Raw genomic sequence first — 27,848 nt, 5'->3', positions numbered from 1 at the left:
CTTTAACACGCCTCTTAAAAGGTGTAGCATCAGAATCAAACAAAAATGAGTAAGGATGGTTGCTGATCACTTTTAATAGGTACATAAAAATTTTATCAATTTGACTCATTTTATCAATTTTATCAGTTTGACTCAAAATACTCTCAAAAATTTAACTCCAAGTCCTTTGATGTAATTAGTTCCAAATAATGAATCCCAAAACCCCAGGACATGTATGGTGGGAAGCCCAGGACCCTGTGAAGATTTCTGAGGATTATAAAGAGCTCTACATACTTCTGATTAGCTCTTGTTCCGAATGACTGCAGAATTCTTGCTTCAGTTTTCACAACTGCTTCTCTTTTTATATATATATTTTTTAATTTATTTTTTAATCCATTTTTTTAAATATTACATTAAAAAAATATGAGGTCCCCATGTACCCCCCACCCCCCTCACCCCCCATAACTACTCCCCCCATAGCAACATTCTCCTCCATCATCATGACACATTCATTGCATTTGGTGAATACATCTCTGAGCATTGCTGCACCTCATGGTCAATGGTCCACATCATAGCCCACACTCTCCCACGTTCCATCCAGCGGGCCATGGGAGGACCTACAATGTCCAGTAATTGTCCCTGCAGCACCACCCAGGACAACTCCAAGTTCCGAAAACACCTCCACATCTCATCTCTTCCTCCCATTCTCCACACCCAGCAGCCACCATGGCCACTTTTTCCACACCAATGCCACATTTTCTTTGATTACTAACCACAATGGTTCATGAATAGAATATAAGTAAGTCCACTCTAATCCATATTCTATTCCTCCATCCTGTGGATCTTGGATTGGTTGTGTTCATTCCACATCTATGTCAAGAGGGGGCTTAGATTCCACATGAATGCTGGATGCAATCCTCCTGCTTTCAGTTGTAGGCACTCTTGGCTCCATGGTGTGGTGGTTGACATTCTTCAACTCCATGTTAGCTGAGTGGGGTAAGTCCAATAAACCAGAGTGTAGGAGTTGAAGTCTGTTGAGGCTCAGGGTCTGGCTATCATATGGTCAGTCCAGATATTCAGATCCCCTGGGTATATCTCAAACCCCAGCACCAACTACAATTCTGGTAAAGTAACAGGAAAGGCTTGTGAAAAGAGATCACACCTGAGTCCAGCTCCATCACACAGAAATACCAACTCCAAAGAGGGGCCAACTGACATGGTACTGAACTCCATCTGCCATGACCATGGGTCTCTGTAGCCCTCAGAAGAACCAATACCTGGGGTTGTATCTACTTTATCTGTCTTTTGGCAGCACTTCTGAACAGGACCAAACCCTCATTCTCCAAATCCCAAAATCCCATCAGTACAAGAACATAGTTCACCAAAGGTAGGACATTAGCACAAGGAAGGACCGAAGAGCTCAGAATAGCAAATCACTTCAGATTGAATAGTATCCAGCTCTTAAGGCTCTTCTGCTCTTCCACACTCAGGAATTCCTTGCTGCTGATTTTCCCCCCTAAACTCCATCCTGGGACGTTTCTTTGGGCCTAGGATCACATTTTCTCCAATGATTCTCTACCCTGCCTGAGAATTAGAATCACCGGGAAACTTTATAAAAATGTTGTCTGGGTCCAGCCAGACTAAGTAAATCAGAATCTTTTGGGAGTGGAATCAGGACACATGTATTTTTTTTTAATTTTCCCTGGCAAGAATTCTACCCATGTACGTGATTGTTTAATCAGTATCTCCAAAATAAAAGTATATTTAAAAAAAAATAATAGGGTGGGTTGGGGGAAAAAAATACACCAAATGTTAAGATTTGGACTATAGTTAGTAGTAATATTTTGGCAATGCTCTTTCATGGTTTTAAACAAATGTTTCATAACAAGGTAAGGTGTTGATGGAGAGGTGATATATGGGGCCCCTGTATGATGTTATGCGCGTTTATTTTGTAAGTTCACAATTTTTACTATACACTTATTGTTTATGCATGCTCATGTATGCATGATAAACTTCAATAAAAATGTATATATTAAAAAAACTCTCCCCTGGTGAGAGATTGAGAAGTGATGAGTTTTGTTCATTTGTTTCTTGTTTAATATTATTATTATTATTGGAATAATGAAAATGCTCTAAAAATGACTGAAGTGATGAATGCACAACCATGTGATTATACCAGATACCATTGACTGAATGCTTTGGACGGATTTTTGCTTTAGTAATATGTATCAATAAAATTGATTTGTTATTTTTTTTTAAAAAGTTCTCCTAGTTAATTCTAATGTCCCAAAGGGTGAAAATTACTCTCTCAGTCCCTTTATCTTATGTTTGCGTTTCCAATTCCTGAATCATTCACTCCTTTGGCTTATCAACCCAAACCTGAATTTTTTTTCTCTTCCCTTTTCAGAACAGGTAGTTTTTAAAATTTCTTTTGTTTTAAACTTTCATAATTCCCTACCCCCCCCCTAGGTTATGTCATAAAGAATAACCTTTTCATACTCAAAAAGTGTTTTTTTAAATAAAGGTGAAGTCCCTTCTTAGGGGAATAGCTGTTCTTCAAAGACAACGAAGTTACATTCTAGCTATTCTCAGATGACGGAGGTTTTCCCTCTTCTCTATTTAATGCTCCATTATAATCTTTAACATATTTAGTAATGAATAGACATTTCTACCTTCAACCAGATTCCATAATGTTAGAGAGAGATAAATGGGGGAAATTAAGGGTGAAATAAATAATAAATAATCCATTAGAGGAAACCTCTACTAATGACCATCAGGTTATGGTCCCTGCCTTGTGAATCACAGGACTTAGGGGAAAGAGATGTGAACCAGGATATGATCATTGAACAAATACATGCCTTTCATCATCATATGCATTATGCCAACTTTCTAACAGTAAGTGCCAACCCTTCTATATTTATCGCTGCCAATCACCACTTCACATGGTCCCTAAGTTGCTACATATCTCTCATGATCTTCCATTTACTTCCAAATTTGCTAATGTTTAAGGAGCATAGTACTATTTCAAGGTATGGCACTTTTAAATAACCCAAAAATCATACTTAATCTGTTTCTGATTATAAACTTTATCTGGCAAGAGGTCATAGCAAATGACTTTGACTTACTGTACACTAAATTTCTAATACTATTCTATATTGCAATGACACTATCTTTGGAAACAAATTAGATCAGGCACTTTTATTAAATAGCTGGTTTTTTTTCTAGCATGGCATACCCTGGAACCCAGACACATGCAGCCATCCTTGAAAGACATGTCCAGTGAATTGTTTCAGTTATTTCCATGGTGATATCTACCTGCTTTCCTTGGAAAACAACAAGGCAGGCCCCCTGGAAATATCAAGAGAAAGTTCAAAACTGGTTCCTTTCAAGTCGAATAAAAATATGTATATGAGAAACAGAAACTGCCTGGTCAGGGTCTTTAACAGGCAGAAGCTACATAATTATTAAAACTCTATCCATTGAAGGATTGTTCTCTTCAGAGTGGTTTGTGTCTACATTAAATGGAAACATGCATCTTACTTTTTATTCACTTTTGTTGTCAGTAGAAGCTAAGTCCCTCCATACCAGCCAGAGTACAGGTTTATGTTCAGGAAAGATCTCTAAGGCTATGCACTTTTCCCAGTCATTGCACATATTGTCTTCTGATTATTTTGCATAAGTTCATTCCATCTTCCACAATCACATTTCAAAAATATCTTCTGGTGTCTGTTGCATTATAATTAGTAGTAAACAGTTGCATTTCAGTGTTGTTGTTCTGCTGCCTTAAATAGCCTATTGGATTTTTAAAAGACAAAGGATAAAAACTGACAAAAATGATTAGTTGAAAAGCTGGGTTCTGAGATCATAGAAAAATGGAAGGTATAAATTCATATCTAAAGCATCGGAACAAGAAGTCCAAGTCCTTCCTAATAAATTGTTGCTGGCTATTTGAGTTTATTAGATGTCTCTATTTAATATGTTGGTACATAAACGGAGTTTCAGCATGCACTTGTACAAATGAAAAAGAGATCACTTTCACAAATGGGGAAGTAGAACGTGTTTATTAATACGTGGATTTCAATCAACATGAAAAGTTGAGGTTTTTTTTAAATTACTTGTCCTTGATGTTCAAAGATTTAATTCTAAGAAATGCTGACATTATATAGAAAAGATAATTTTTTCTGAAAACTTTTGTCCCTTTTACCTTTTTAAAATCTTCTTGTCACATTTCAGAAAATAAGAAAATAATATGGCAATAGTGAGAATGGATATTTCGGAAGGGATGTAAGAATAAACAGTTTGCAATATAAATCATTTCAAGTTTTTAGCTTATCTGATTGTCTAAGAGATTGTTCTTTTTATTGTTTTTTTCCTGGAGGATTCCATTCTAAAATGATGACATATTTGAAGAGGACGGCCTTCTCAGACTGAGAAAGATCATTCTTCTATAAAATGCATATATGTACGGATATGTATTCAGGAATCTTCTTCCTAGTAACCATTTCAACAAGCGGGTTCTTTTTCCAAGCCAATGAGAGTGGTATTCTCAGAACTCTAAGAGATAGACGTAAGTGAAATACATTTTCCAGTAAATTCCTTTCTTCCTATTCAACATAAAGTTAACCATCAGCAACTACCCTAACAGTCTTCTATGGGCAAGCCCATTCTCTCCCTCAATTTCTCTCTCTTTTAACACCTTCAGTGACTGCCTCCATTTTCTTCTTCCTAGGAAGTACAGATAGATCCTCTTCCTTTGAGATCTGCCTTCACCTTTAAAATATAAGACAAATGGCATAGAATTATACCTTTTCCTTTTAACTGAGGATAGAGACAGATACCTAATAGATATTTCAGTGAGGACTTACAAAGTAAAGATTTCCATGTGCTTATTTTACTCTCTCGTCATAAATCATATTAGTTTTCATGTGGAATTATAACCACCTATGCCCTGCGGTACCTCCCTCTCTTAGTAACAGTCTTAACAAGTTCATATGTTCACAGATGAATGAGGCACTAACTCATGACAGATAGCCTGGTGTAACCCAGAGCTGCTGCTACAAGATTGTCCAAGCATCTCCTAACTGTGGGTGTTCCCCTACTAGAACTCCAGTCAAGTTTTAAAGGCAGTGGAATGAGAGTAAAAGAAAATGAAAATGAGCACCCCTTTAGGGCAAGGAAAGGTATAAAAGCGTAAACAGATATTTGCGCCAAATGCCTGTTAGAAGTATAATTTTATTTAAATAGGAACACAGGATAAATGGTATCTATAGACGCAAACTAAAAAAAAAAAAAGGCTATTTAAAAACATTTTGTATCTCTAAAAAAAGGAAATGGATATTTTAAATAATAAATTGTACCCATAAAAATTTTCAAATCTCTTCTAGGAAAATTCAAATTACCAAAAATTAATAGAAGCAAAACCATGTCCTTTGTTTTGCTTGTACGTACTTGAGACAGCCCTGTGGTAATGATACATTTTTATTTGAAAATTAACTCACATGAAATAGTTATGAGAATATTTAAAGATGCAGACATCCTTCCTCTCCCACCTTCCCTTTTCCTCCTTCTCTTTATCTCCTTTCACTTCTGTTTCTTCTACTCAAACTCCCCACCAGCTGCTTACTGCTAAAGTCCTTGTAGTGTACTTGGCAGGCTCACAATAAGGAATGTCAAGTATAGCTGTAGCAGTCCAGGGAGGCCCAGACAGAAAGGAAAAGTCGGGAGGCATTCCCAGTGATCTCCCATGAACAATTAACATTTACAGGGAATATTGCTTTTTTAATAAAAATAGCCAATACATTTCATCATTTGTTGAAGGTTGTTGTTTTCATTATTTTCATTATTTTGTTAGTAGTATTAATTTGCCTTTACCCAATAAATCTGCCTATTTTCATGCAAACCTGAGCAAGCCCTAAACACATTTCTAAAGCATTCATTTCCCCAAGCTCCAGCTTCTTGGTACTACAACCAGTGGTATAAATAGCTAACAGATAAAATGCAGCCGATAAGTGGATGGTCCATGGAAACTTTCCTCTAGTCATAATGTTTTTACTTCTCATCCTTTAAAGGACTTGCTTCTGAACTTGACCAGGGAAATAAGCCAAAACATAAGGATGATTACTTAGTTTGTTCTTATCAGCTCTTTTTATGTTGTCTCCTTTTCCTTATCTCCAAAAATATTGCAGCAGAAAGTAGAACACATATATGACTAGAGTAACAGCATCAAAATTCATGAAGCAAGCAACAAAATACCTATATATTTGAAGAGAGATCTGAAAGCTGGAAACTAAGGAGAGCTTCAAAGCCAGGGCAAATTCCCTTTTAAGGATCCCTGAACCAGATTTGAGCCTGTATAAATATAATGTTAATAGTAATGTATAACAAGTATTGAGCCTTTGAAATATGTGATGTTCACATGTCTATGCCTAATACTTTTCCTTTCTTTGCCACGTCCTGGGAACTATGTAAAGGAACTGCAGAATTGCTTGGGAAATGTCTGTGTGATCTGCCCTAAAATCCCTGTTCAACTAACTACAATACTCAAGTTCCTTAAATAGAAAACATGACCTTTGCCTCACTCTTAACGCAATGTAAATTATTTAGTCTTTCTGCATCCAACCCCAGAGAAAGAAAACACTCTACATCTTCTGTTGTCAGTGTAGAATTTGTCATGATGGTGGAAAACAATGGAAAGTTTTAAGAGAGTTTTCTGAGGTAAAAAAAAAAAATCAACTAAACTTGACCTTACATCTGTGAGAGGTCAGAGAAAAAAGGAAATCAAAGGCAAATCCAACGTTTCTATTTGAATATCTATGTAGTTGTTGTAGATGTTTGTAATAACATATGCATTTTGCTTTTAAAAAAAAAGATTTTGGTCACTATTGGTTTATTTACAAAATCATCTGAAAGGCCAAAATACTATATTTTTATCTAATCTAGAAAAACCATCATTAGATTTTATTAGTATATGTAAAAGTAAAGAAAAGCTGAGTAGTAATTCCATTACCCAGAAGGATTTCTCCTGCATACTTTCTATTTCAGGCTTCATGTATTCAGATATGTGTGAGAGACTCTGTCAAAGACACATTTTGATAGACTTGATTGACTCAAGAAACTGCAATAGCTCTAGCATCTTGGTCAAAAGTGATTTTCTAAATGGGATATATGAGAATCATAATTGACATACATCATGATCACAATTTTTATCTTTCCTTCAACTTCTCTATTTTACAGGTTACAAAATATTTGATTGTGCATGATCTCATTTAAACAGCAAAATGACACCTTTAATTAGGTGTTTGCTGAGGTGAAAAGGCTCAGTAGTTCTGGCCCACTGCCTGGAGTTTCTTCATTTCACACTATCACACTCATTACACTTGGGTCAAAGTTATTACATTAGGTGGAGGCCAGTCTCAGCAGCCCTTAAGGCAGATGTTTCTATACAACATTCTTTCTGCTTACATTACTATATTTAGTAGAATTATACACAATAACACTGAATCCTTGCATTGAAAATAGATTCTACTATGTGACTTGGGTCAAGTTAAATTTTTTTACTTAATTTCCTCATCTGCAAAATGGGCATAATAAAACCATCTACCTAATAGGATTTTCACAAAAATTGCATAAGCTGGCATATCATAAGCTTTTGATAAAAGTTGGTTATCTTCATAATGATTTTTATGCTCTTGATTAGTGATCATAAAGATAGTACTTAGTTCTCTGATTGGATTATTTTTTATGATCTAATCCTTTTAAAGGAAAGTCTAGAGATAGGATAACATTTATTGCCCTGTCTCCACTGCCATCTGGTAAATTGCCTATCCTATACTTTTATCATACAAATGTAACCCAATAATAAATGCCTCTCATTATTATAAGCTGTTTATGCTTTGAAAATGTAATAAAAATGAAGACATATATTCCAGATGTGATTGCAAGATTGTTTATAGTAGAGAAAAAAAAGCAATTTGCAAATTTTCTAAATGTCCATCAATATAAAGTTGATTAAATCAATTCTGGCCCATTTGTACAATGGAGCACAATAAAATGTTTTATTTTTTTTTACTAGAGAAGTTGTGGACTTACAATGTGCAGAATTCCCATACAACACCCTTACATTGCTGTGGAACATTTGTTACAGATTATGAGAGAGCGTCATCAGTCAAAAATGAATTTGACTGAAAATATAGAATATATAGTATACAGAGAAAGAGAAAACCACATTTAAAAGCCTAGAAACAAGATTTTACAAAGGCAAATAAAAACTAATAAGTATGGCTAGAAAGATCCTTGAACTGCAGAAGTGTTCTTTTTTTAAAAAATCCACATGGAAGAATAATGCTTCTTGGTCCACACTGCCTACCCCATATTAAGAAGGCAACCGCTGCAAAGCAAGCAAAAGTATCTGGAGTGTCTAGAAGAAGTGACTTGTTTCTTCTTCTCTAGAAGAAGTGACTTGTTTCTTCAACTTCACTGAGAGGCTTCATGTGTAAATTTAAGAAATCACACATATAGTCATTTTGAAATCTGTACACTTACTATTATTTATACTTAACTTTTTTGTAAATAAAAAGTTTATTTTTATTAAGAGAGTAATTACATGGCAAGCCACAGTCACTGAAACTGTTAATAAAAATATAAAAGATTCAGCAAAATATATCTAAGAGAGCTACTATAAATATTTTCCCTTAATACCGTCTAAGTATTTCTCTATTGATAGATTTGGATTTTTTAAAAATCTTACACTACTGTCATCATAGCAAATATTCAATCTTCTCTAAATATTATGGCTATGTATCCTGCATATTTAAATGAATTCATTAACATAATTTAATAGTTCTAGTATATTCTATCATCTTTATATACATTATGCTTTATTTTGACATTATCCTAGTTAAACAATGCAGTCATTTTAAGTTTTTTACAATCAGAAATACAAATACTATAAAGATCTTTTTGCATAAAGTCTTTTTATATTAAAATGTTTTATTTTTAATTATGTCTCATAAATGATCAAAGTATGTGCATAGTTCATGGCTCTTAATATATATCTACAAATTGCTTTCCAAAAGTGATTATTCCCACACAATCTACATGGATAAGCTTACCTCTTTCCATATTTTGACTCTCAAAGGTCTCAGGAACTTTTAAAATCTCTTTCAAAATTTGACTCTTTGAGCTGAGGTTTCTGACTCCAGCCATTGGTATTGATTAGGTTTTTGTGTATCTTAGTTATTTTATAAATATCTTTAACTGATGGACTGTCTCAAGAATACATTGAGTTGTCAAGGAAAATAGTTCAAAAACTGAGAAAAGCAAGAATAAACATACATATCTTTGTACACATCTGCCTACCACTACCATTTCTCCATTTTTAAAAGATTTTATAAGTGAAAGAAGAGACGTAAGCAGAGAATAAAGAAAAATGTTGGAAATCTGAGAGGAATGTACTATGTTGATAAATTGCTATAATCGTTTTTGAAATGTATGGCTGTGATTAGATTTAAAATATTTGGTGCAAAAGAAGAATTTAATGTATTGAATAAAACATAAACATACAAATCATGATGGAACATAAGTGATAAAAAAACTGAAGGAATTTAATAGTAGTGTCATAAATAGAAGCAGATTTTCATGATTAATATTAAAAAGCTGGGTTTTTTTGCAGAAAGACAAATAACAGCAAAAAAAAAAAAATAGGTGGGAGGTCCTGCTTCAACCATAGTGCACTGCAGACTTCTAGTTCTGCACCAAACCCATGGAAATGTCAGTGTTTATAGCATTACCACAAAGATATATAGCCACACTAAAAAATAATGTGACTAAAGTCCTGGACATAATGTGTGAAAATAAAACCTAAGTGGGATGGGTTACACGGGCCACAATAAACTAGGCCTTCGAGAGCACAGCCTGCAGGGAATTCCGGAGTGGGGGGAGACGAGGCACGGGGAGTCCAATAACAACCTCTCTTCTCTACTTAAATCCTGAACCAATTGAGAAATGAGAAAAAAAGAACCAGCAAATGGTGATGAAAATGTGAGGAATCTGTCTTATGTTCCTAGGGATGTGGGCTCCAAATACTGATTCTCAGAACTGAGCAGTCACAGATATCACTGTACCAGTTCAGGTATTTCACCGAGTAGAAATTGTCTCTGTAAACTCACAACACGAAGAAGCAAAGCTGAATGCTTGCTATTGTGGACAAGCCTCCCAGGAAAAAAAAGCTATGCATGCCAACTTCCTAGTCCAAACTTAACCAATGGTGAAGTCCTCCTTCTTTGGGATGGTTAAATGTGGGGATGGAGTAACCCAGGAGTCTCATCCTACTGTCACTCCTCCCACCTGAAAGGAAACGTCAAGTATGAGGAAAACATGCACATCACAGAACGCTCCCAACCTCTTGTTTCTTTTTACCCTTTAGATGTAACCATTAAGCGAGGGATCAACCGGGAATGTGTCTCTCCCACCTGTGGGAGGAAATCTGAGGGTATCAGAGTGGTCCTTGCTTTATGTGGTTATCAGACCTGGAAAGAAAATCCCCATCGTACACCTTCTCCTGTCTCAGGGAATGACATTTGAGATAGTACTATATCGTCGTGAAATAATTATAAATCTGCTCTGTCTGTTTTCAGGAGTAGGGTCTTCTGTCTGGTGAAAGATAGTTAAATCTTACATTTTTCATTTCCCCGTGGGCCTCAGGTTATTGGCATCCCAATTTCTCATTGAGGATAGCAGTAAACAGCTTCAGTTACCTCTAATGAGCAGGTGCTTTCATTTCTGTTTCCGTTTCTACATGTGTAACCTGCCCCTAGGGGAGGTTTGCAATTTGTCCTCATATTTATTTCAACTGAAAAATGACCCTCATCAGAAGCTTTAACAGGACCTGCTGGGGATGCTGCAGAAACTTGTGCTCTACCTAGGTCCCATTCCTCTGCCATGTGCTCTTTAAGAAGTCTTTGCAGTTTCAAGGGCATGAATAGCATTCTTTCTCCCTTATCATTCTGCACTAATTGGAGGTGTCTTATCTTTTACTCTATGCCATTCCAGAAGACTTAGCTGAGTTTGTAGCATCTTAACTTTCTCTTTGGGTTAGTGCCTTTCCTCTCTAATACATATGGGGCAAAGACAGTTTGTTATTTAGAAAGTCTCATTGTAATTTTCTTTTTATCTCCTAAGTGAAACATATGTTTTTCTAGCATATTCACATATTAATAAATAATTAATGCAAATAAAGCAGTCACTGTTCGAGCAAACCTCTCCCTTCACTTTTGTGACTTGAATACCCATCTGCCATGAGCCCATCTTCTAACCCAGTGCTGGACTCTATCATCACTCCAACTTGCTCTCCATTCATAGACCCCTCCTTTCTGTGCCTTCCTTTACTGCAAGATTTGGCATTTGCCCACATTTGCCCACAGGCCAAATCAGCCTGCCTCCTATTTTTGTAAATAAACTTTCTTGAAACACATTGATGCCTTTTGTTTACAATTACGATTGCTTTTGCACTATGATAGTAGAGTTGAGAAGTTGCAACAGAGACCATAGAGCTCTCAAAGTCTAAAATACTTAGTGCTGTGGTTTTTACAGAAATATTTTGCTGACTCCTTCTTTAGAGCCTTAGTTATGTAAATTTCTAAGATTTGTTCAACAGGTAATACCAGCGTCACCACCTACAATAACAAAATGGCCAAGAAATTTCATTGAATACATGTTTTGAATATTCTAGACCTCTTTGGCCTGTGAACAAGCCACATGTATTCAAGATTAATTCATCCATTGTTCTGTCCTGGGCTCTGAAAACATAAGGAATCTGTGTTGGAAGATCCAGCCCTGCCTTCTTAGGCCTAGCCTTAACAATTTAGAACGAGGAGCTCACCAGGGCTGTGGAATCCGTGTGAACTTCTGCTGTCCAACAGATAAAAAGTGTTCTGCCCACTAATACCTAAAATATTCCTTCCTGCCTCAATGTGTCAGCAACAGCCGGGCCAACTGCACCTGTGTAGTTCAATGACAAGCTTCAGGATCCTAAAACATGAAAACTCTCTCGTGGTCACCTATCTTTGAGGGCCCATACCTTTTATGAGGCCTGTTTGCTGTTTGCTAAGCCCCTACCTGTGCAGGCTTGCCTCTATTCATAGCATCTCTCTGCTATAGACAGATCCACAGTAGGCTACAGTGACTTGCCAAAGTGAACTACCTCACAGAGCTAAAGCCATCATCCCAGGTGACAATAAGTAAAAGTCAACCAAACAACTATAAAAATAATCCATGTGGCCAAATATAGACTGCTGAACATTGCCAAGATCAGAAATTCACATGGCCGATGTTAGTACAGGGTCAGCAAAAACGAAACTTACCATTTAGCCCATGAATATTTTGCTACACTCTTTCTTCGTGTCTGATTCAAACCACCGATCTTAACTACTACTTGCAGCGGTAAATCCTGCTCCTCTGACCCTTCAAACATGGAGGAATGAAGCAAAATGGATGCTCTCATAACCATACTCATGCCCTAAAAGATGAAAGAGGAGGGGCAAAGCTATGAGGGCCCGTTTTCTTACTCCAAATTCACTGGATGCCATTCTTTCTTTCTTGAGGAAGAATAAGGGCATGTAGAGAGGACAGAAAAATTATGCTTGCAGAACTTCCTAGACATGTAAGGACACAGCAGGGGTAATGAAAACGGATCCTTCCCTCAAACAAGAAAGTAATGCCTCAAAGAGAAGAAGAAAGAAAGGGTGCTTTTCTCCAGTCAAGAGCAATTAGTCTGGGAGCTCCCTTGGAAACTGGGAAGTGTCCCAAATCGTTACCTACATTTAATAGGAATAGGGAGTACCTAGATTCAGAAGACCAGACTCTTAGCTATAAACCTAGAATACACTTCAGTTATTCTCACCCTTGGCATCAGCTACTGTAACTTCCCACACCACAACAGACCATGTAAATCAAGGCAGTAGATAATCTGTAAGTGAATTTCAATGCAATAAAGTATACAATCAAAACCAAACAAACAAAACATCAGAACCTTGAAAGCAAGTGGACAGAATGGTGACAGACTCCTAATATTAAGTAAGTATACCTAATGATTTTGGAGATGTAGAAGTATGCAATATCCTTAAAATAAGAAAAGTTGGTTATAATAAAGAAGAGTCAGATTATATTGTTAAAAATGAATCAAGAGGACCCCAGAAATAAATTCATACTATTTTAGGAAAAAGTAGATTGAAAGCAGAATATACATAACCAAAGGAAGAAAGTGTAAACTGAAAATGAATCCAAAAGTGATTTTCACGGAATAATACATAGATGTAAAAAACAATTGGGAAATATAAAAAAGAAAAGTCCAAGGATATGGAGGTTAGATTCAGATTTTTCAATTACTTTGTGATAGATTCCTAAGACAGAATAAAGAGAAGAATGGAAAAAATAACACGTGATAAAAGAATAGCCAAATATTGTCCAGTAATGTAGAAAAACTCAGTACCCAGACTAAATAAATCTCATTAAGAAATCATGAAAGCTATGGAAAAAAAATATTTATAAAAGAAATAGAATCAGTTTGACATCAGACATGTCATCAATGTCATTGGAAGCTAAGACAGAGAACAGAAGAGAGAAATCTTCAAAGAGTTGAAGGAACATAACTGAATAAATAATTCTACACCCCACTAAACATTCTTATGTGAGAGCAAAATAAAGACATTTTCAAACATTTCAAAGACAGATGAAATTCATCAGATACAGATTGCCTGTAACAGAATTAATAGAAGCATACGCAATTAAGATGAACATAACTGCAGACTTTATTGGCATCCAACAGTACAACAATTTACTCTGAAGGACCCTCTGACTATGAAACAATATAATTATGTTTATGTTTGCAAAAAGCATAATTCCAGTACATTGCTAGGATTGCATAAAGGAAATATCCAGCCCTGTTATCTGAAACCTAAACTGAGAAAATAAGCATTACTTTAATATTGGATTACTTGAAGACAAGTGCACAATAGAGAGGAAGTTGTTGGGCTCACCCATTATAGGGAAGGGAAATCTGAGATGGTGACATTAAGCCATGGGGCACAAACAAGAAAGGAAGCTGAAAAACAGTGCTGGGAGAAAACTGAAGTAAGTGATATGTACTAAGATTAATTTAGCTGGAAGACAGAAGTTTCTGTTAATTCTCATGATTATTAGAAAGATATATTTAACTATGTGTATTAACATTTTAAGAGAACAAAAAAAAAGAGTGTAGATTCAAATCACAAGACAAAATGATTTTAAGTACCCTAGATCAATTTAAGAAAAGTAAGAAATGATGGAAGAAGAGAGACTAAAAATATCATGATGAAAGAAAATTACAAAAGTGACAGAAGTAAAAACATGTCAGTAAACTGAGCTATTAAAAGGCAGAGACACTCAGATTGAATTAAAAATAAACAAATCATCATATCAAGCTTTATGCTAGTTTCAAGAAATACATATAAAAAGTATGTAGGATAATGGAAAATAAAGGATGGAAAACTATATCAGACAAAAGCTCACAAAAATAAAAGCATATATAATAATATTAATATCATATGGTACAAAACAAGATGAAATATTAAAGAAAAAAATTCTACTTATGCCATAAATATATATTTCTGTTATGAACCTTTGTGCTGGGTACAAATACACACACCATTAATTGATACATCTATGATGATAAATAGGAAGATATACACTTACAGTGGGAGACATATCTTTTTTTGAAATCTGTTGTCACAGTCTGATGTACTCCCTTCTAACCGTTGTTCACACTGCTTCCATATGGATCATTCTGAAAAGTATGTGTGATCAGGTACTTCATTATTACTCGCTGGCCTAAAAATCATGAGTCACTTTCAAGATCAAGTCCAAGCTGTATGATGGTATGAGATAGCCTCTAATTTTCTAAAATTTGGCAGGGCTTACCTTGCCAGCTTTATCACATGCTTAAGTTCTCCATCCCCCCAAAAAGCAATATTGCATGCACTCAATCATACACACACACACACTTCACTCTTACCATGCCTAATTATATCCTTCCATCAATGCAATCATGCTTTTACCATGTATTTGAACTTTTTTCACTCTGTCAGAATAAGATCTCTCTTTTCCTGCCTTTGTCCTCTCTGCCTCAGAACACCCACTACATTTTCTGAAAGCTTTCCCTGGATTTTCCTCTTTCCACTTTCATTTGGTTAAACCTCCTCCCTTCTGTAATCCTTTCTCATGCTGTGATTATCACTGCAGAGCACTTGTCATGCTGGGGACTGTTGTCACCCTCACTAGAATGCACTTTTTCTGAGGGCTGCAATTATGTCTTTTATCTCTTTTCCTAGGGCATACATAAGGCCTAGCATAAAGTCAGTACAAATAAATAATTTTATTACATGATTTATAATATTTATGGCTATTTCACTGGACTCTGAAATATGTTTTTAAAAGAAGGAAGACAGTCTAATGAAGGGGATTAATTTATATTTGAATTAGTCCTTTAATTAGTTTGTAAGCCTCTTAAGGGTAAGACAAGAACCCTGCAGTTTTTTTTACACCTGGAAAATTGTATTCTAGTTTCTGTCTTTATGAATTTCCTTATTCTAAATAAAATATTTGCCTTTTTCTTTCTGGCTTAGTTTACTCACCATGGTATTTTTAAGGTTCATCCATGTTGCATGTATCAAAACTTCATTCCTTTTGCTAGCTGAATAATGCTACATTATAAATATATTAAATATTTTGCTTATTCATTCATCTGCTGATGGAACACTTGAGCTGCTTCCTTCTTTTGGCAATTGTGAATATTGCCCTTATAAACATTGGTATGCAAACAACTGTTGAGTTCCTGCTTTCCATTACTTTGTGTATATACCTAGAATTGGGACTGATGGGTCATCTAGTAATTCTATACTTAACTTTCTGTGCAACCTCAAAACTGCTTTCCACAAAGGCACTAACAGTTTACATTCCCACCAACAATAAATGAGTGTTCCTATTACTCTATATAGCCTCCAAGACTTACTTTTTCCATTTTTAACAGTAGCCATTCTAGTGGGTTTGAAATTGTATCTCATGATTTTGATTACAGCTTTTCTAGTAGTTAACAATGTTGAGCATCTTTTTATGTGTTTATTGGTCATTTGTATATCTTGCATCACTGATTTGGCTCTGTAGTGTGACAAGTTGTAATCATTATGTTTACATTTAATATCACATCACTAAGGATATAATAAAGACCACTGAATGAAAGTTGGATAATTACAATGCTAACAAAAGGTTTTTAAAAATATATTTGTGGGAAGCGGACTTGGCTCAACAGATAGAGCATCCGCCTACCATATGTGAGGTCCATGTTTCAAACCAAGGACCCTCTTGACCCGTGTGGAGCTGTGCTGATGTGCACAAGGAGCTGTGCCATACAGGGGTGTCCCCTGTGTAGGGGAGCCCCATGCGCAAGGAGGGCGCCCTTAAGGAGAGCTGCCCAGCGTGAAAGTAAGTCCAGCCTGCCCAGGAGTGGCGCCACACACATGGAGAGCTAATGCAGCAAGATGATACAACAACAACAAAAAAAGATTCCCAGCACTTCTGACAAGAATACAAGCAGACACAGATGAACACACAGTGAAAGGACGGAGAACAGACAACTGGCACATGGGAGGGGGGGGTGGGAAGGGGAGAGAAATAAATAAATCTTTAAAAAAATAAAAAAGTATAAATATTTGTGATTTCCAAATACCAGGATATATTTACAAGGGGATTAGATACAAATTGATTTTAGCCAAATTTATAAATGCAAGTGCATTCACATTTAATGTTAATACTTTGTCCTTGTCTAAAACACTCTTGTTTGACTAGAATAGTCTATTGATTTGCTGTCTCAATGTTTACTAATGTGCTATAAAGGATCTAGTTTCTGAAACATTGCAGTGTATCCTAGAAAATCTGCATGTACTATATCACATGAAAATTTAATTGAGACCTAGGTTTCATAGTAAACGATGTGGCTTGGCATTATACCTAGCAAGATTTGTCCTATTTGCTTACATAACAATATCTATACTCATTTATTGTTAATAAGCTACTAACCAAAGGGTGTTGGCAGAGTTTCTATGATATTCTTAGCAATAAAATAATGGAATATAAAGAAACTTAAGAGACTCTGAAGGGTCTATCATATTCCCAGAACTATTAATTCTGTATTTAAGTATAAAGTCAGTCTATTTGTAGATGTTGGGTCATCCCCTTAAAAACAAGGGCAAGAGTACAAGTCAGCAGCAGAACTGTCAACTGGAGGGTGACCCACGAGAAAGAGCCATACAGGCCAGGCCAGGAGTAGTGTAGATACTCAAGCTTTCTAGAGAACATGTTTGAGAAAAAGGTGTCATTTTTCTTCCACAAAACACAAAAAAATTGTATCAGAGCCATCTGAGGACTTTAAATCTAGCTCTTAGAAATCGCCCTCTTGTCATTGATGATTGCAAAATTATCTGAAAATCTAGGGATTTGACAACACATAAGGTGATTTTTTATTTTAATTTTGAGGTCACTTAGACTATTTCATAAGTTTTTCTTGCTTCACAGTCCCCAAAACATGTATTCCAGGGTTTTCTCTTGGTACCTGCATGTCAATCAGGAGATATAATGCATAACTTTTGTTCCAGGTGTGAAGCAATAGTCTAAACATTCCATGGTCTGGAAATCAAATTCTGGTTGGACTTTTGAACTTGGCATTACTACTGTTGGAATTCCATTTTGAAAGACAATCGGTTGGTCTGTGAAGAGCATTCCTGGAAGACAAGAAGTAAAAAATGGCATGGAGTGTTGTGCCAATCTGGGTATCTGAAGGGTTATTCTCCTTGCACTAATCCATATCTGTTCATCCCCTTGGCTGCCTGGCTCTGTGCCCCAGTACCTGGCCTTTTGGAATGCCCTCTAGTTTCTGGTTGATGGAGTCAAGGGAAAGTATTGCAGTGACTGAAAGAACAGAGGTAAGTAGGGTTGGGCTATTTCTTCTCCATCCCCAGCTTCTTCTCTGGTGAACCACCGATTGGGAGTGGCTGTGAAGCTCTCCTGAAAAGCAAAGCTCCTGTGGGACACCCTCCTTTTACATCGAAAACTCCAACTACGGTGGTCTTTCCACAGATGATAGAGAAAAGATACAGAGTATGGCAGGGACTAGACCATGAAGGGTCAGAAATGCCATGTCAAGGAATTTAAATATTTGCTAACGATATTGAGGACCACTGAAGGATTTTGATTAACAAAGTGTTATAATCAGATTTCTTGTTCAAGAGGACAACACTAACAACAATGAGCATAAATGAAAAGAAGAGCACCCTTAAGAAGAAAGGCCTTTTAGGAGACCATTCAAATAAACCGGGCAACAAATAAGGTTTTGAATTAGGCATTGGTAGCTGAAAGAAAAGGGACAAATTTAAGAGGCATTTAATACAAATGTACCTGTGACTACCTGAACTGTCCCAATTTACCACTGAAGTTAATGTTTGGGCATAAGCTACTTCATTGATAAAACAGTTTTAATATCAACCGTTCAATAGAATTAACGTAAAGTGGAATTTATGGAACAATTTATCTTTATTGCATAACAAGTTGTGAATAAGTATATACCTCCTAGTATGTTAATTATTGTTTCCAAAATAGAACTGTTACTTTGTAATGGTACCAACAATTGGCATTCATGTTTACCATAACTTTTCCAGATAAGCATAAGGGTGCCAATTTTATTTATTTTAAGTTATATTAGTAGTCACTGTAATAAAGCTGATTAATATAGAGTAAAAGAATAAGTCTTCTTCCATATTACTCCCACCCTCTAAAGGCAAACAAACTCTGTTAAAAGTTTGAACTTTATCCTTCTGTTGCATATATGCATACACATAGTTTTTAAAACATTCGTACATTGAATTATGCTATATATATATTTGTAAGTTGATATTATTCTTAACAATGCCTGGATGATCATACCCAAATAAATACAGAGAAGTAATATCACTATTTTACCATAGGAGGGATTATCCTAATTTGTATAATTTATCTAAATATATCTCCTTTGATAGACATTTAGTTGTTTTTTTTAAACTTTTGCTATAAATAGTGCTGCAAGAAGGATACAGTAAGGGTAACTTGGCATTGATGGGCCAGTGGAATACACATTTTTAACTGTAATAGATAGTGACAACCTTCCCAGAGCATGGCATCAGTTTGTAAGTACACTGATATATGAGTGAGAACACTATTTTGTTATATTCTGGCTAAAACTAGGTATTGTCACTCACTCATTTTTGATAATTTGATGAGGAAAAAACATTTTCTTAGTTTTGTTTTTTTTCCAGTGTATTGCTTTGACACTAATGAGTTTCTGTGGATTTTCTTATGTTTTTACTCATTTTTACTTCTGTAAATTTTCCATACATATAAATTGTACAATTTTATAGCAAATAGTAATTTCCTTATTGATATTAGAAGAATTTTTATTTCCATATCCATATGGAATTAGTTTCCAGAAAGAAGGTTCTAACTTCTATATTTTCCTGTTGATATATTTTTCCCAATGTCATTCAAGAAATATGAAATGTCAATATTATCATATAAGCTACTTACATGGATGCATGAATTATCCTAGACTTTCTTCCTTTCTTTTAATCAATTTTTCCAGCACCAAATCCACACTGTTATGATTATTGAAACATTGCTTTGGCTTTTACTTATCATCATATGATTTTTCAAATCTTATTATTTTTATCCAAATTCTTTTTAAAATCACTTCCATATTTGCTTGAAAGATTCCACTTAAGAAGAAAGAAAGCCTATTGGAATTTCAAGTCCTTTTTATATATCTTTTGATAAGGTCACAGAGTTTTCTTCTTACAGGTCTTATCCATCCTTAGGCAAGACTCAATGACTGCAGCGAATGCAGTCAGGGATCCGTCTCTCCATTGCTGACCCCTGTTTTCCTCCTGGGTCTCTTTCTCAGTGGAGATCTTCTCTCATGGGTCAAGACGGCTACCAGCAGCTTAGAGATTCTATAATGTAAAACAACTCTTCTGGAAAGGGAGTATCTCTGCCCCAGTAATTCCTGAACTTTTCTGTCAAGACCTTCTTTGCCTTGAATGCATAGCATGTTGGACACTGAGATCATCTGAGGAGCCCTAACGCTACAGAGCAGATTTTATTGTCCTCCACCCTGCCCTGCCTCCTGGAAGAGTCCAGAAAATACAGAAAAAGTTGACCCACTTAAAAGTAAGATATTTTGCATTAAAAATGGACAACAAATGTTGGAAAAACATATTTGTAATTCAATAACCAAATAAGTAACAACATCCATAATATAAAATCAATGAGAAACAAATAACCAAAATATGAAAAAGAGGCAAGTATGTATGTGCTGTGTTAGAAAAAAGGCATCTGCATGGAAAATATGTAAATGAATGAAAAAGGATTAAAATTGGTAGTAGTAAAGGGAATGCAAATTAAATTTGTCATTCAACAAAGGAAGGTTTTACACCTATTAGAAGAGTAAAATTTTGCAAAAAGGCAAAACCAATGTTTGAAATGATATGGAGGCACAAACTTGGTGATGGTATAAATGAGCACAACCATTTTGGAAAGCAATAGTACAATATCTAATAAATCTGTCTTGGAACATAGCTGTCAACCTACACATGTGTAAAAGGAGATGTACTCTGTAATCCTTAACAGCTGCATTGCTGTCTGAAAAACATATATACTCTTCTATAGGAGAATGAATGAACAATTCATGGTATACTCTAGAATAAAATATTATATATCCACTAAAACCTGATCTATACATATCATACGCAAAGATAATGATAAGTGAAAAAATAAAGTTCTGGAAGGACATATACAGTTTGCCACCAATTATGTACAGTTTAAATATACATGAAACAATAATGCATATTATTTTAGCACATATAAAATATATGCATATGCATAATTAAATTATGAAAATATGCAGTGGAAGGATACACATCGAAGTGAATAAAGTGACTTATTTTAGGGAGGAAGATAGAGGAATGAGATCAGGGAGTGGTAAACTGAGCATCTAAACTATATCTTCAATGTCTTAAATATTAAAATTAAAACAAAAAAATCTGAAGCAAATATAAAAAATGGAATTTATTAAACTGCTTTATATATTATCTTCCATACTTTTCTCATGTTTGAAACATTTTATAACTTTCTAAAAATTAAAAATGTAGAGAAATGACAGAGAATATGTTTTGCCTGGACCAGTAGCAGTTGGGTCTCCCTTCTAATGACCTCCAAGAGGCCTCGCCAGGGTTGTATCCATCTGCACTCACAGACGCAGGACAACTCTTTTGAAACTTTTTCTGATGGTGAGAGAACCATTTTGTTTTGTGCAGAATCAAAATGTTTAAAAAGCTTCCAAGAATCCAAATTACATAAATGCCATAAAATACAATCCTATCATCCCAGAGCTACTGTTTGAGCATATTGCCTTTTAACTTTTTGGGCTTCATATTTATATATTAGAAATTAAGTTATGTATAATAAGTTGCTTTTTTCTTATCATGTTATCATAAGCATTTTCCTGCTTTTACTATCAACTCTCATACATTTTACATGGATGGCTCCATAAACCTTCATCATACGGGTGACCCATAATTAATTTTCAATTTCCCCAATGTTGAGCATTTAGAGTGCTTTTACATTATTTTCTATTTTAAATAATTTTGTGATTAGCCCCCTAATACATGCAAATTTTTGTTAACACTTCAGAATTCTTCCTAAATATAGTTTCCTAAAAAATGGAAGTACTGAATCCAAAGATACAGTCATTTCAAAACTCCAGAAATAAAGATAAACCTTAAGTTTCCAATTATAGCATCCAAACCTGCTGGCCTTTCCAATGATGCTAAGATGTCTCTTGACCCTGATGAGCTCTTCACTGTATCTTCCCATGGTCACACTTCCTATACTCTGGCTTGGAATTTCCATAGAGACTGCACTGAATCTTTAGATCACTTGAGGGAGAGTGTTTACCCTAGCAATATTATCTTCCATTCCATAAACACAGAATGTCTTTCCATTTATTTAGGTTTTCTTTCATTTCTTTCAGCAATGTTTGTAGTTTTCAGGGTACAAATGTCTTAGTTTGCCAGGTTGCTAGGACAAATACCACACAATAGGTTGGTTTAAAAAACAGGAATTTATTGTCTCACCATTTCAGAGGCTGGAAGGCTGGTTTCCTTCTCAGGTTGGGAGCATTCTGGCTGAGTGGCAATCCCTGGGTTCTTTGGCTTTTCTGTCACATGACACGACCTCTCCTTTCTCTTCCAGGTATCCACAGCCGTTTTGCTTCTGACTCCCTCTTTGTGGTCTTCTCTTTATAAGGCCTCCAGTAATAGGACTAAGACCCATCTTGATTCAGATGGCCAAATCTTAACTAAAAATAACATCTTCCAAAGGTCCTATTTATAATAGATTCACACCCACAGGATGGGATTAAGATTAAGAACACATTTTTTTTCTGGGGAGCATCACTCCATCTGTCATAACAAGTCATTCACCTCTTTGGCTAAATGTATTCCTGGGAAGTTCATTATTTTTGATACTATTGTAAATGGAATTGTTTTCTTAGTTCCTTTTCAGATTTTCCAAAAATTTTACAATGATCTTTGAGCTTATTTTTAGTCTTATCTAAATTTAAATGGAAGTATAATTCATGCCACTAACTGGTACATTTAAACATATTTTGGTCCCTTTGAATCCCCGACATTTTCAGTGTTCATGGGCATGAAGGCCCACATGTAGGCAGATAGATCATACTAACAGTAGAAGTCAGTGGTTCCACCCCTGGCTGGGCATTAGAAACACTAGGATGCCTGATAAATTTGAGGTCCCCTTGTGGGATCTAGTAAATCAGAAATTTTATGGAGTGATATTCAGGAATAAATACTTTTAAAAAATCCTCCTAGGTTACTCTTACATGGTCATCCCAGTACCACATCTTGGACTCTTGGGACCTTGAACTATGCTATCTTATCTCTAGAGTTCTAGAAGAACAACTCATTTCGACCCAACTTTTGAAACAAATATTCAGTACACATTTGTTTGGTTATTATCATGTGCCAAGCTCTCTGCTGTCTCTGGGAAACTAGAAATGAGTAAGCCAAGACCATTCGCTCCAGTGGTCTGCTGGGGAAGAGAGACAAGCAATCATACACAGCTACAATATTAATCTAAGTGGAACAATGGATATAATGATCAGAGTGCTGTGAAAGCAAATGCTTCTCACCTTTAAAAGGCCCATGAGTGGGTTTTACAACCCTTTATAGCACAACATTAAAGGCAGTACCTGACAACCATTTGATATAAACTAGCCAGGAAAAAAAAGAACACATGCCACCTTTTCTGCTCTACTGCATCCTGCTCTCCTCAGGTGTGTTTCATTTGACAACAGCCCTTTCTCTTTCCTTGTCACTACAAATTGGGTTGGATATCATATTGGGATACTTATAAGTGAATAATTCATATTTTAATTCATAAAGAAAATGTACTGAAGAAAATTTGTTTGGGGCTCAGATTTCACAGCTGCATGCCCATCTACACAGACTCAAGTTCACAGTCAGCCTTACCAAGGAAGCAAAATAGAAACATCTCTTAGCACTTGCCCCTCTTTCCAGGCTATTGTTAAGCTGGCAATTATACAGATGCTGAACAAAAGAATTTTACTGTATCTTCATGTTAAATCATCTGTGTCCCACATTTACAGATGCAGCATAATCTTCCATTTTGTCCTGCACATTTAAGGTCAATATTCTATTGTTGAGATTACTGCACTCTACTATGAGCCCTTCTATTTAGCAGATTTCCCACACAGTCACTAAAAGTATATTTTAAATAAATACAGCTGGTTCCCAGGGAAGGAGTCCAGTGTCACTAGTTCAGGACAGCCGTGGGAGCTTCCAGCTTCATTTCACAGGTCTGTTATCTGGAAAAAGAAGTAAGAACTAGAATGATACATAAGGAGATGTGTGCAAAACTGTTTTTTCCCTGGGAGGACATAAGTAATTAACAGGCATTGCATTAAATCTACCATATGGATCATGTCATAAACTGAGGGAAAAAATGCTACAGGAAAGGGAAGATGATGGTAGTATCAGAAAAAAAAAATGATAGGCAAGAAATAAAGTGAGGAAATCCCTCTATCAGAGAGTATGTGTCATAGTGAAAATAGTAGTTAAAGCATTTGTAGGAGTCCCTGCAGAGCCCCTTATAAAAGAGAGGAATCCCCCTGCTTGTTATATAATGAGCTGAGTTGGAGAAGGGCTCTACTATATATTAGAGCACAAGGATGAAAAAATGAGTCTTATTTCTTGAATATGTTTTTTAAAAAAGCGTATGTATATTTTGTCATAGCCTACAGAATTGTAGGGACAGAGTGTAGACTATAGTGTAAACTACAGCCCATGGCTGGTAGCAGTGCTTCAGTATGTGTTTGTCGATTGTAGCAAATGGACCCCACTGGTGAAAGATGTTGTTAGTGTGGTAAAGTATGGGAGGGTGAGGTAGGGGAGCATGTGGGAGTCTCCTATATTTTTTCTGTAACATGTATGTAATCTGAAGCTTCTATAAAAATAAAAAAATAATTTAAAAAAAAGGAGTGGGATCCAGCAGGGATTTTTTTTTCCCCACATCTGAATAATACTTTATTAAATTCCATAAAGTGAACTAAAAATTTGAGCAGCTCTCTGTTGGTCTATATTTAAAATAAAAATAAGTTTCACAGCAGAAAAGTAAATAAAAAATAAAAGCATATGAGTGTGTGTATTTCTGTCTACGTGTGTGTAGCAGGAGGTACCAGTAAGTGTACAAAAATAATTGTGTTTATAGCTCTTCTTTACTAAAGTTCATTCATGGATGTGGTAAATTATCTGATCTCTTATAGACTCATTTATAATGAATTGAAAATATCCAAGAGTAGCAGGACTGCTGAGAAGGGAGAGAGACATGCTGTAAATACAGCCTTACATATTGCCTCATAGTTCTTTGACATTTTCTTCATTTTTAAAGTGATGCTGACACTTGGAGCAAGGCAATTAGATTAGCAAAATGAGAAATACCTCCCTTTTCACCCAGTGGAAATATACCTGGGAAAGTAATGCTAATTTACTGTCTGGACTAACATCTATAGGGGAAACGAGGGGCTATAATAAGCTTGTATAGGACTTACTAGTAATTTGTCTTCTAAGATCCCATTCATATTTTGTTTGCTCATTTGCTGCATTTTGTATTTAATGATATTTGACAACCCTTTAAAAGGAGGAAATTGAAGTCTCCTATTTCCCCTAATGCTTATTACTGGCAGGAGAGAGGAGTACAAGTGCTCACAGTCAGGATAACACAAACTTCAGCATTTCTCTCAACCCAAGGCTTAGTTCCATAGACAGGTTATTCTGTTGTCTAATCTTTCAATCAACCAAAGATAGATGACTAGAGGAAAGCACCTAACGAATTAGTAGTGACTGGGAAGAGAGAGTCTTTGCTAGCTACAATGGCATGAGCTCATCATTCTAATGAGTCATCCTCAGTGCGATGGAACCTGCTTCAGGAGGAAGGTACATGCATTCAGTCATCAAACACAGTGAAGATGTGAGCTCTCTTTATGTAACAGAATCTTGTTCCACTGAGGTGATAAGTCTCCATGAAGCTCAGACAAGATGCGTTCCCTAATAGAAAGAGAAAATAGCACCGAGGAAAAAGAACACCAGCAAAGCAGTGGTGACTCTTCTACGGAGGGCCAGGGCAGGTACTCCTGAGCTCTTCTGAACAGAGACTGGCTCGTGGAATCTTGTGGATAACCCAGGGCCGAGCAAAGGCCAGCTTCTCCTCCAGACCCCCCAGTGCTTGAGGTCCCCCTGTCTGTAATGACGTGGAGTGCAGCATCATCAGCCGTTAGCAAACGCAGCGCACGCTGCTGTGGTGCTCTGCCTTCGCTGCCACCCCTCACTGTCTTCTTTTATCATCAGTGCCTTGGGCCGTTCTACCTAAAGAGTGCTGCAAATGCTGTACCCCGCAGAGGCTGGAAGGGGTTAGTTTTGCATACCCTGAGGTTGAAAGGATCGAGAAAGAATCTGACTTTAATTTGCTCTGGATAAAGGCTAATTGCAAGGGCACAGGTTCTCCAGGCCTCAGCTCCTTGGTGTATGGAATATTCTTTTTATCTCTTCCTCCAGGGGTTAACTTTCATTTCCTACTGTTCGTTCTTACTCCTCTACTTGAGGTCGGATTTATCTAAAAGGGATTTTGGCTTATACATCTGTAATTATACCTATTGGATTTCTTTGTAAGGATAGGAACAATGTACTAGCCTTATCAGCAAAAACTTGACCCTCTTTACCATCAGATTTTCAGCTTCTATTAGGATCATGATAAACTAAACTAAAGGAGGAGAAAGAGGAACTCTTTCTAAAGGTCAGATTTCTTAATTAAATGAAAACTTAGGCAGGAGCATTAGACACTGAAATGACTGTAGCTTTTGCTCTTTCTGAGGGCATCTTATCTAACTGATCCTACCGAAAGCTGGGGAAAGCTGAATTATTCCCAGAAGGAAAATAGGATGCAGCTTTATAGCGGTGGGTTCTTTCCTGTGGACAAATGGAACTGATTGTGTGTGACTGTGGCTGGAATAGAACCTCAAGCTCTGTAAAGTGCCCCATATCAGCTGACCTCATCGTCCCCTTCTCTTGACCTCCTACCGCCACAGCTGCCATTCTGTGGCATTCTCTGATTCCACTGCCACTGCCTTTCAACCGAGGCTAATGTGGAGGAGAAGTCAGTAAAGGGGACTGGCGCTACCTTCAGAAGTCCATGCAAACACTGTCAGGGAAATATTACCACTTCTTGTTATAGATGAGCAAACCAAAATTCAGAGAGGTTAATTATTTTACCAGGGTCACACAGCTATTGAATTATCAGGCTAGATTGGACAGTCTATCTCCAATATCTACTCCCTTTCCATAAGAGTTAATGTTTGCATTGTTCTGATTTCTTTCCCACTGCTTTCATTCAGGAATCTCCTGGATGTCTTCTGAGAGGCTACACTACAACCTCCCAGGACTGTAGCAGAGTCTGCTCTGTCTAGACTTGCAGCCTGGTTGCCTTGCTTTTGTTGTGATTGCTGTTGATATTTTTTCAAAGTCCCTGTCCCTGTCTTCATTTGGTGTGAAGTCCTCACATAAGCAAATGAAGCCAGAGGCTTTCAAAAACAATAAGAAGGAAAATGGACTTGGCCCAGTGGTTAGGGCGCCCGTCTACCACATGGGAGGTCCACGGTTCAAACCCCGGCCCTCCTTGACCCGTGTGCAGCTGGCCCATGCGCAGTGCTGATGCACGCAAGGAGTGCCGTGCCACACAGGAGTGTCCCCAACGTAGGGAAGCCCCACGTGCAAGGAGTGCGCCCCGTAAGGAGAGCCGCCCAGCGTGAAAGAAAGTGCAGCCTGCCCAAGAATGTTGCTGCACACACAGAGAGCTGACACAACAAGATGACCCAACAAGATGATGCAACAAAAAGAAACACAGATTCTCATGCCGCTGACAACAACAGGTGGACAAAGAAGAGCACGCAGCAAATAGACACAGAAAACAGACAACTGGGGTGGGAGGGGGCGAGGAAGGAGAGAGAAATACATAAATAAATCTTTTAAAAAAACACAATTTTTGAGAGTAGCAGCTCATTCTCACTTCCCTCCTTTATCGCCTGCCATTCCTACCCTCTCCAAAAACAGCATCCCTCTGAATAGTGACACCATGAGATTGTGTTTCCATTTCAAAAATTAAACTAT

At 36.5% G+C, this 27,848-nt stretch overlaps 1 long non-coding RNA gene across 1 annotated transcript; it reads right to left on the bottom strand.

Moving 5' to 3' along the window:
- Positions 1–452: 452 nt before the first annotated feature.
- Positions 453–27,848, bottom strand: LOC101416728 (uncharacterized). The gene is made up of 4 exons (XR_187787.4): positions 22,224–27,848; positions 17,618–17,786; positions 14,707–14,797; positions 453–4,749 (listed from the first exon to the last, which is right to left on the bottom strand). It is a non-coding gene; the product is annotated as an uncharacterized lncRNA (long non-coding RNA).

Source organism: Dasypus novemcinctus, chromosome 17, assembly GCF_030445035.2.
Source record: "Dasypus novemcinctus isolate mDasNov1 chromosome 17, mDasNov1.1.hap2, whole genome shotgun sequence".
NCBI lineage: Eukaryota > Metazoa > Chordata > Mammalia > Cingulata > Dasypodidae > Dasypus > Dasypus novemcinctus.
Note: the sequence above shows the minus strand (reverse complement) of the source record. Positions and strands in the feature narration are given on the sequence as shown.